Here is a 10347-nt window from a genome sequence, read left to right as displayed (position 1 = left end):
TATGTCTGTCAATCGATTCATATATTTAATCGCATGATTGTCCATAGTTAATCGCGATTAATTGCAAATTTCTTATCTGTTCAAAAATGTACATTAAAAGGCCATTTGTCAAGTATTTAATACTCTTATCAACATGGGAGTGGGCAGATATGCTTGCTTTATGCAGATGCATGTATATATTTATTATTAGAAATCAATTAAGAACACAAAACAATGACAAATATTGTCCAGAAACCCTCACAGGTACTGCATTTAGCATAAAAAAATATGCTCAAATCATAACATGGCAAACTGCAGCCCAACAGGCAACAACAGCTGTCAGTGTGTCAGTGTGCTGACTTGACTATGACTTGCCCCAAACTGCATGTGATTATCATAAAGTGGGCATGTCTGTAAAGGGGAGACTCGTGGGTACCCATAAAACCCATTTATATTCACATATCTTGAGGTCAGAGGTCAAGGGACCCCTTTTGAAAATGGCCATGCCAGTTTTTCCTCCCCAAAATTTAGCGTAGGTTTGGAGTGTTATTTAGCCTCCATCTCAACACGATAGTGTGACATGGTTGGTACCAATAGATTCCTTAGGTTTCTTAGTTTCAGATACCAGTATCTTCACTCACTAGCTTTAAAACTGAGCCCACTACACCCTAAAAATTTCAAGTTTTGTTAATGTGTTAAAAAAAAAAAATATTGGCGCTAAAACTAATTTGCGCTAACGCTTTACTGCGTTAACTTTGACAGCCCTAGTTAATTTATACAATTATAAAAGTGTGTGTTACATTGGTATTATGTTACAAATATTCATTGAATTATGAAATGCAAATCTAAAGTCAAACATGATCTCTGACGTCTCAATGGAATAATCCGTAAAATTACATTCTGATGGCTTATCAACGGATTCATATTCTTTGATATTTGACAGGAAGACGGGAGACGGCTTTTCATCCCCCAAGCCACGTCTAAGTGATTCCAGCTCTGGGGATGTGTGGAGATTTTTCAGTCCTTTTCATATCCATGTATTAAAAAAAACAATTATTTTCCACTTCCAGTACACTCCCAGCCAGTGTTTCCTGACAAAAGCACTCCCCAGTTCATCACGAGATTGCAATCACCGACACAACTTGAATGGATTCCAAATGAGCGAGGAGAAAAAGGCTTTTTTGCTCCATTTGAACCGCTCTGTCAGCCCCACTTCATCTAAGTGATTGCACACATGAGGCACGAGGAAAAAGCTCTTTAGTCCAATAATTTTCCTGGTGGCACTCTTGTGAGAGACCCTCAACTGCAGTCTTTTATTTTTCTGTTCAGTATGACAACATTGCAGTTCAGCAAAGCTCTGCTGACCTCATGCTGTCTTTGAGGAGGAAAATCACTTCAGATTGCATTTGTTCATACATTGTGTGTATGTGGACCAACATCTGTGCACATGTGTGGCTGTGTGTGTGTGCCCAGAGCTCTTCAACCTGTCATGTTCATGTGAGTAATCCTGATTAAGGTTATGTCTATCAGACAAGGCATGCAGCTGCTGTCATGGCCCAAATTGTCTATTTCCATGTCTTAAAACAGGATAAATCAACATCCTCTGGCACACAATGACAATTTAAAGTCATCCGTCGCTGCTCAACAACACCTGCTGCTACACTGTTTTGTGTTTCTTGGTTTAGAGGACACATTTTTATACACGCCCTGCCTCGTCTTCCAGCTGATTCCTCTGAGCTGACAAAAGATGAGATGTTATTGAAGAATGAAAGTGATTTCACAAGCGAGGTACTGTGAGCTTCCTAAGCCAATCATATTCATATTCAGGCAGCTACATCAAAAAGGTAAGTAAATGGAAAATAGATGTGTTACTGTGGCACCGTGTATTCAGATTTTTGTCAACAGTTTATAATCACAGCGCGTCTGAAAATGATAACTTGCTATCCTGCAAATAAAGGATGCAAGAACAAGAGTGGACAGGTCGTTTCCCCTTATAGACCTGAGCTAGTGAACGCTAGCCTGACCTCTAGTGGCGTGAATGATGTAAGTAACGGGTGGAGATGCCTCAATGTAAAAATATTCAAAGTGAATAGTCCTACAATCAAAATGATAGAAAATAAAAGTGCAGAATATGGTCTGCAAAAGGTAATGTATTCATCATGCAATACATATTATTGGATAATTATCACTGATGCGTTGTAATGTGGGTACCATTTTCTAATAAGTGGTTATAAGTTGTAACTTATTAAAGGTTAATAAATAGTTTACAGATGCTTTGTAGATCAGTTAAAAGCCGTTAATAAAAACAACTTTGGGGTGTTTATCCTCCCCGGCATCACACTTGTTTTTGTTTTTTTGTCTTTTTAATTAAATTAATCATTTGACCTCTGACCTTCTGGAAATGGGTTACAGGGCATCTGGACCATAATTCATTTATTAACAACAACTTAGTAACATCTTCAACTGCATACTTGGTGATTACTAAGAAACACTGATCAATTACGTGTGTACATTTATAATTACTTACCAACTTTTGCTGATGGATTTTTAAAAAACAAGAAATGTTTGACCCTTTATTAGACTTTATAAATGACTCAACAGCTAGATATATCTTTCACAACTTGGCAACCCAAAGTTGATCTTAGTAAAGGGGTACTCCGACAGCAGTAATGCACTTCCATAAAGTTGGGGAACTCACAAGAGACATATATTTAGAAGAGAAAGGTCGAAGCAGTAGTGGCCGAGACACTAGACTTTTAGTGATTAATATGGGTCAAACTCCAAAAACGCCTACATTTCCCATGATACAACTGGTCTGGTCTGTTATAATGCTGCATTCCATTTGAATTAGGTAGTCAGAATTTCCGAGTTCCCAGTCGGAAACTTCAACTGGAATGCCCCCTGAAGTCGGATTTTCAACTCGCAAAGTCGGACGAACCTCACCAACCCGGATCTCTAAATCCAAGATGGCTGCTCCGCGCATCAACAGTAAAGAAGCTGCAGTAAATACTGTTTATTAGCACTTCTGCCTCATTTGTGTCTCATTAAATCAGCCATACACACAGCACTGTCCAACTTATATCTGTGTACATGTTACCACGCCCTTTGTGTGCACAAAATACCGGCGTAATGCGTTGTTATCAACTGGTATCGCTAACAGTGGCTAACCTGGCTAGAGCAAACCCCATTTAGTTTAAGACTTGTTGTATTGGAACAACTTGGGTGTGACGTGTGTCATTCCCAGCTCCGACCTCCGATTTCCGAGTTAAATTGAACTCAGCATTAGACCCATCCTGCCTACAAATGTCCACTAAGTCAAACCTCACGCCTCCAGTTAAGGTTTTCTGATAGAAGCCCAAACAAGCCCTTCTCAAGCCCAAGCCATAACCCTGATGACGTCATTAGGGTTATTTTTGCAAACTTTGGAAAGCTCCCTCTTGAACCACTGAGGCCATTATACCGCTGTTTTCACAGACTATTACTCTGCATGATGAGTAAACTGAACTTGTAGTGTAAAATTGTTTGAGTTCCCCTTTAATGGCTTATAATGGATCTATAAAGTATTAGTTTTTATAGATTGATAAAGTCACTTGTTACAGCTTAAAAAAGTTATTATGGGTGATTATTAGAAAGTGTCACCTAAATGTGTAAGAGGCGTTTAAATGTTGTAACTGGTCATGGTGGAGCCACCTACAGTACTATACTGTATACTGTTGGGTGGTTAAAATTATAATAATACATTATATTTCATAAGCTTAATGTGTTTGCATTTTATCAAACAGATGAACAGTGATTTCCTCTGTATAATATTGACACAAATGCATGGTTTGTGTGTTCAAGCTATGTATTTTCATAGTGTTTGGTTGCAATCGTGGCTTGTGCTTGAATTAGTTATAAGCGGTTTCGATCTCTCTACCGTGCAATTAGGACTTTGACTAGTTAAAGAGCTTCTGCTAAGTACACAGCGTGGCTTTGAAGCTTCCCAGTGTAAACAACACTCCCCGTTTTACTATTTCTAATTCTATATCTGACTGACCGGGTGTATAAATTTAGATAATTCTCGTTACAAAGGTCATTACTGGTTGCAAAGATAGAGATTTAAAGGCTGGTGCAAGCCAAGACCAGAATTGCAGATAGCCACATATTTCCCCGCACAGCTTGCTTGCGTTGCCTTGTTGACAGGAATGATTCATCTCGTGTTTACACATTCAGCGCTGTGCATTTCCACAATCTGTCGAGCTGACGGCGAAAGCTGCTGACATTCACAAACTTTTTTTCGAGACTTAGAAAACACACTAAACATCTCACACTCTGATTCTGTTTGAGCAAGTAATTGATGTGTGTTTGCAGCTTATTGTAGCACCAGGACAATGCTGTAGCTATTTAGTTAAAGGGGGAAACCACTCAAATCATGAGCTCGTTTTTCCTGTTTGACATTTCAAAGTGTTTATCTAATGTCCTCAGCCCTCTGTCAAGTGGAAGTGCTCCATTAACACTAAATGGAAGATTTACTTGCGGGATAAGCATAACTTTTTGCCTTATTTTAAAAGTGCTACTGATAACATTCAGCCACTAGATGTCGCCTTCTCCCTCCCCCGTTCCATTGCATTTACTTCACAACAAGTCGTTGCCAGGCACTTGCTATCAATCTCAGCCATTTATCCGTTTTTTCCACACTAACTGACGACCCAGAGATACCACGTGACGCGTATGTATGATGACATCTTTACTATTGGCTCACGAGTCTTGTTAGAAGTGGGAACCAAACGTCAGATATCTTCCACACAGATAAACAAAACATCCATTTTGCACCCGCCAAAATTTTATATAATAATTCATTCATAATCAAAATATTTTTTTTCAGGCTCTGTGGATGTATTATTTTTTAATTAAATTTTTTTTTAAATATTCGTCTACATAAAAATATTATCCAAATACGTCATGCTAGCACCATTGGTTCCAAAACATATGCAGTGACCCGCTGCCCTGGTAAATCCTGCTGTCGCAGTAATCTTCTTTGGCAATCCAATCTCTGAGGAGATTAATGAGTATGAGATAACAGATTTAGGGAGGAAGTACTGTGGGCTATTTTCTCTGATGAATGGGAGATATTAATAATACTCTCTCCCTATACTGTGGCAGATAGATAGGCTGAATAGTCTCAAAGCTGACAAATGGAACTGAAAGCAAAAATGTAGTATATTCCCTTTAATTATTTCCCTGACATTTGAGGACGTAGTAGATATGTGTTGAATAGGCAGACTGTTCTTTTTACAGTCACCTGGTTTGCACTATAGGGCGATGCAGGAACTCCAATTTTTGCTCTTGAATAGTTAAAGAGACATGTGATTCTCATATCGAGATGTTTGTTCAGCCTTGGGGCTAAATTAGCATCCTGAAAGGGTGAACTAAACAAAACGTAATTTAAGGGAGCTATCCCCACGTCCCCTAATGTCTTTCTTTATGTGAGTGTTTCCTAGGCTACACCCAATCACCACCATATGGGAATTAATTCAGTAGTCATTACCCACAAACAGAGGGAGGAGGAATTCACCCTACATGATGTGTAATATGTCAGTGATTATGTAATGGCCTTAGTATTCGGTCAAAGCACAGAACCAGAGAATGATGTCTTACTCTATCGCACTTACACCTCACTTACTCCCCAGTTCCTCAGCAGCAATGTAGGCCTAAGTATTCTGCAATTCAATTAACTCAGCCTGAGATCAGTTTTCGATTTTATGTAACTCAGGGGAACAACATCGCTGTCTCGGAGCATTGAAAGTTTTTCCGTGTTCCACCAAGCTGCTCCAATTAAGGTTAATGGCTTGGTTGTGTAATGCTCCTATCCTGCTTCAACAAGGCCCCCTTTTCAAACGTCGCTGCTATTGTGTCTGGGGCCATGGCAGAATACTGGCGTCCTCCTGACGGAGCCAGTAGGCTATAAAGGTGCTTCAGCGAACCGGTCCCCAGGCGCAGCGCCGTGCACATGGGTACCCTTGGGTGTTCTGGCAGCAGAGTTTTGTGGCAGGGCACCAAAGCAAACACACAGACAACAGATGGCCTCTGTTGTCTTCCACCCAACCATGAGGCTTCTGCTGGCTCTGGGTCACAAAACCCACTGAGCAGCAGAGCAGAGAAGCCTGGGACTCAGTCAGGTGGATGTGTGACTCATATGTGATGCTCTGATACTGCAAATGACCAACAAGCAACATATCGCTGTATTTCTCTATCTAAATGTTTATCTTCTTGCCAGTAATCATTTAAGGGGGCAGGTGTCACATTTTCTTTAATGGTGCATATCTCATTTGTATAATTAAAATAGAAACATATTCAAAATTCAGTTCCCATCCCATCTAATAAAAAACATACTGTGAAGGTATCAAACAGCTTTTTATAGTGCATGTACAGTAAAAGCAAGTTCTATTCTTCTTAAACCTTTGGGAAATAGATTAAAGATAATTGCTTTCAACACTAGGTGGTGCTCAACAACAGAGTGTTTGAGTGGAAACTGTTAACAGATAGGGACAGCTTTCATAACAGATTCTCTGAAGGATTACATTTAGTTTCATGTTATATTCTGTACTTTCTGGTGAAAGTTGGCATATTTTCAAAAGACATACACAGATAAACTTGCATACAACATTGCATACAATGTTTTTTTTTATAATTTTGGGATTCAATGGTATGTTTCTATTATTCATTTAAACAAATATTGAATGAAATGCTGGTCGAGGTGTGTCTAGACGCTTAAGTGAGATCATGTGCATGTAATGGAGATCACCACTGACTGCTAAAGGGTTAAATTGAGTGAGTGGAGGGGCATTCAGTTGGTTGCAATCTGCAACCACACTGCTAGATGTCACCAAATCCTACACAATTTACCTTTAAGTTTCTCTTGATAGCTTAATATTAAATATCAATGACTAAATAAGAAATAATTGAGCTTAAACTTACAAAAAAAAAATCTTTATACAGTATATTTTATTATTATTTATTAAAAGTTTAACAATCAGAATATGTGTGGGATGTGGTTTGATCTGATTTGACGGACAGTTGCCTGGCAACATAATAACCAAACAACCAAACAACTGTCATCAGATTCAAATGTCCTGATTGGTGGACTGAGGTACGTGACATCACCATCTTCCAGCAAAGCCCTGCTTACTTCAAACCAGTGAGAAAAGCCCAGATGAAAACCCAAATACAAAAATCTCTCATGTCAGATTATGTTGTCTTCATGTAGGATCCCATCACTCACAGTAAGACGCTGATTGAGAAATTAGGTTTTCTGGGTCCTTTAACTCCCTTAAAGCTACAAAACATATTTAACATTTAACATGGACTGATCACTGTCATTTTTATGTTTGTGTAGCAGAAACCATGATGATTAATTAATTTGGTCATTAACTCTTAACAAGCTGTTTAGTATCAATTTACACCCAAGAAAGCATGAAAAGCCCCAATGCTCTTGAACATAGCACCGCCCAGTGACTAACATTACATTAAACTCCAGGGAGCCAGGAAGTCATGAGTGTGTCGGGGCCTCACAAACGGTTGCAGAAAATAGCGAAGCATCATCCCAATTAAGTGCTCCGAGTCATTTTATGCAACTTTGCTTGCATTTGACATTTCACCCTTAAAATGTTTGTTTTTATCAAGCGTTTCCCCAATTATCTGGTCAGTAAACAGCATAATCAGAGCCTCAAGATGACAGAGTAAATTGGAGAGTGGTCTTGCATGCTGTCGTTGCTTTTCACCCCTCTTTTGTCAATACCCAATTATCCTCTCGGTTGCCTCTCCCACTGAAAGTGCATGACTTAAAATAGCTTTTTTGGAGCATTGTTTTCTAATTGCAACAATCCAGTTTGACTTGATGCATTGATCAACCATTATGGCTTTAAACAGTGTACAGGCGAGGTTGGGCTGGAGCGGAGGAGAGATCACATAATGTTTTTTTTGCAGGGTCACTAAAAGGTATTTTCTTTGGCTCGTTCTGTGGCTGGTGTAAGCATTGCTCTTATGAGGACAGCTACATTGACTGCAGGCGTCAGATGAAGCATTGGCTTTTTCATGTGCCAGAGCCCAAAACCTCATGCAGTAATTATTGGAGATGCTGTCCTCTGGGCCTCCAGGATGAATCGGTTTTGCAGGGCCTAATGTTTGGGATAATTACCTCCATGTTTGTCAAGGACGTCCTGTTTGTCCCACTGCTGATTAGTTACTAAGATATATGTAACCCCATCCACTCATCTCATCATGTATTAGTTATAAATATAGAACATGACATATGTTAGCTTTCAGCTGTCACTGCAGGGTAGACATTACTTTATGCTTTACAACATTTTGTTATCACACAGAAATATGCTTTTCCCAGAGTGACAAATGAGGAAGACTAGAAATAACATAGCTATTTTTGTCCCCGCAACCTTTAGTGGAGCAACTCGCGCTGCTAAATATCAACTGAGAATCATGGAGCAGTTTCAGTCCGAGTGGGCTGACTTGTGGCCCCCCAAAAGCTTTAAATCATCTGGCTCAATGAATCAGAGTCTTGACTGAGCCAAATTGCCTGACTGTGCCCTGTGGGAGAGATAATTGGGTGAAACAGGTTGTTTTGTGCCTTACAGAGGTACAAGAGAAGCGGGAGAGAGGAGAAAACAACACGGACTTCTCATTTTAGATAAAACCTGCAGTGTCTAGTTTTTGTTCAGGCTGAGTTTTTTCAATAAGGCAGTCAGGAGACTGTAACATCCTGCAAGCTCGCAAATGGCTGAGGGCAATTTTTGCACATGAATAAAATGTGATGTACACATTAAAAATACAAGCCTTGATCAGCCTAAGCCCGTGTTAAGTTAAATAGCCAAACGTGTGATGTGATAAAGTATGCATGGCCTGAGAATATGTTTTGCTAAAATCTGCAGAAATCAATTTCATGGACTAAACTCTACAGTTGCTACCACCCAACTAATCGCACATTTTCTTGAACTCCACACTGACATAATATCACCTTTAAATATCCCAGATTGTAGAAAGTGAGATCTACCTGTCTATTTTTGATTATAAAGCAAATCTAGGTGCTATATGAATATTGTGAAAATATCAAAACGCTACAGACAAATGCAACCAGCCCGTATTCAGAGACTGGGCCTTTTAAATGAGCCGTCAGGACTTATGTAAGGTTGTGATGTCACAATTGTACAGTCAACAGTAAAAGTGCCACTAAACCTCCATGTAGTTGACACCCACAGTGAGTCCCCGGCTGCATTGATGTTGTGAAGACGGCGACAGCGCAATGTGGAAAATGCTGACCAATCAGAGCAGACTGGGCTTTTTCAGACGTGGTCTTAAAGAGACAGGCGCTAAAACGGAGTGTTTCCGACATAGTGTGAACACAGGTATATTCAGACAGACAGTATGAGAAAAATAAAGTATTTTTTAACATTACAGCATGTTAACATGTTCTAGTAGAAGCCCAAAATACAAGTATGAATCTGAAAATAAGCATAGTATGTCTCCTTTAAGGAGGACCTATTATGCTTTTGTGCTTTTTCCCTTTCCTTCAGTTTGTTATGTAGTTATTTGTGCATGTAAAAGGTCTGTAATGTTACAAAAGCCAAAGTCCACTCCAAAGGGTGTTACTCTCCCCCACAGAAACACTGCTCCTGAACTGCCTGAAACGCCTCGCTTGAAGTCCTGCCTTTTCTTCCGTAACATGGTGATGTCATCAAGTAACACAGTGGCATAATGCCTGCCTAGTGGCTAGTTTGTCAAGCCCTAGTTAGAGCCGAGCTGGAGCGGAGTCTAAAGAGTTTGGTTCAATTGACCAGGAGGTCAATAGGTCATCTTTAAGTTGATATTGCTAACATGCTAGCAGCCCATTAATTCATCCAGCAGAAACTGTCTGTTTCTGTCCAGCTGACGAATGTAATTTCAATATTCACTCCCATTTTAGCTCTGTTCCTGATCTCCACCAACTCCTGGGGGAAATATCTGTCTCTTTAGCCTTAAAGACACTTATTTTCAACCAACTAGTCACTAACTGTCTGTCTGCCATTTGGAGCTGGGCAAGTAGCATATAGTGGGTTTTTAGAGCTTTTCATTGAAAACTGCCTGCTTCAGCCGTAAACGACACTATGAGAGCGACGAGTTAACACACTCAACATTAAAGGGAAACCAAAACAGTACGCTAAAATACGCCATAAAGCTTCACAGGTAAGGAGGGTAAATGGAGTCTGGTAACAATTCTCCTTGAAATACTGATTAAAGCTGCTTTAAATTGAAATGTTAATGGAAGTCATTTGGTTTTTCCCATTTGGTCAGTTTACACACCATTTATTTGTGTAAATGTCACTTTGGAGAAGCTTTAAA

At 39.6% G+C, this 10347-nt stretch overlaps 1 protein-coding gene across 1 annotated transcript in view; it reads right to left on the bottom strand.

The window, feature by feature from the left end:
* Positions 1–10347, bottom strand: part of gzf1 (GDNF-inducible zinc finger protein 1) — a 498954-nt gene that overhangs the window by 66111 nt on the left and 422496 nt on the right. The window lies entirely within an intron of this gene.

Source organism: Sebastes fasciatus, chromosome 18 (genome assembly GCF_043250625.1).
Source record: "Sebastes fasciatus isolate fSebFas1 chromosome 18, fSebFas1.pri, whole genome shotgun sequence".
In the NCBI taxonomy this organism is placed as follows: domain Eukaryota; kingdom Metazoa; phylum Chordata; class Actinopteri; order Perciformes; family Sebastidae; genus Sebastes; species Sebastes fasciatus.
The sequence above is the reverse complement of the archived record's forward strand: the minus strand, read 5'-3'. Positions and strand labels throughout refer to the sequence as shown.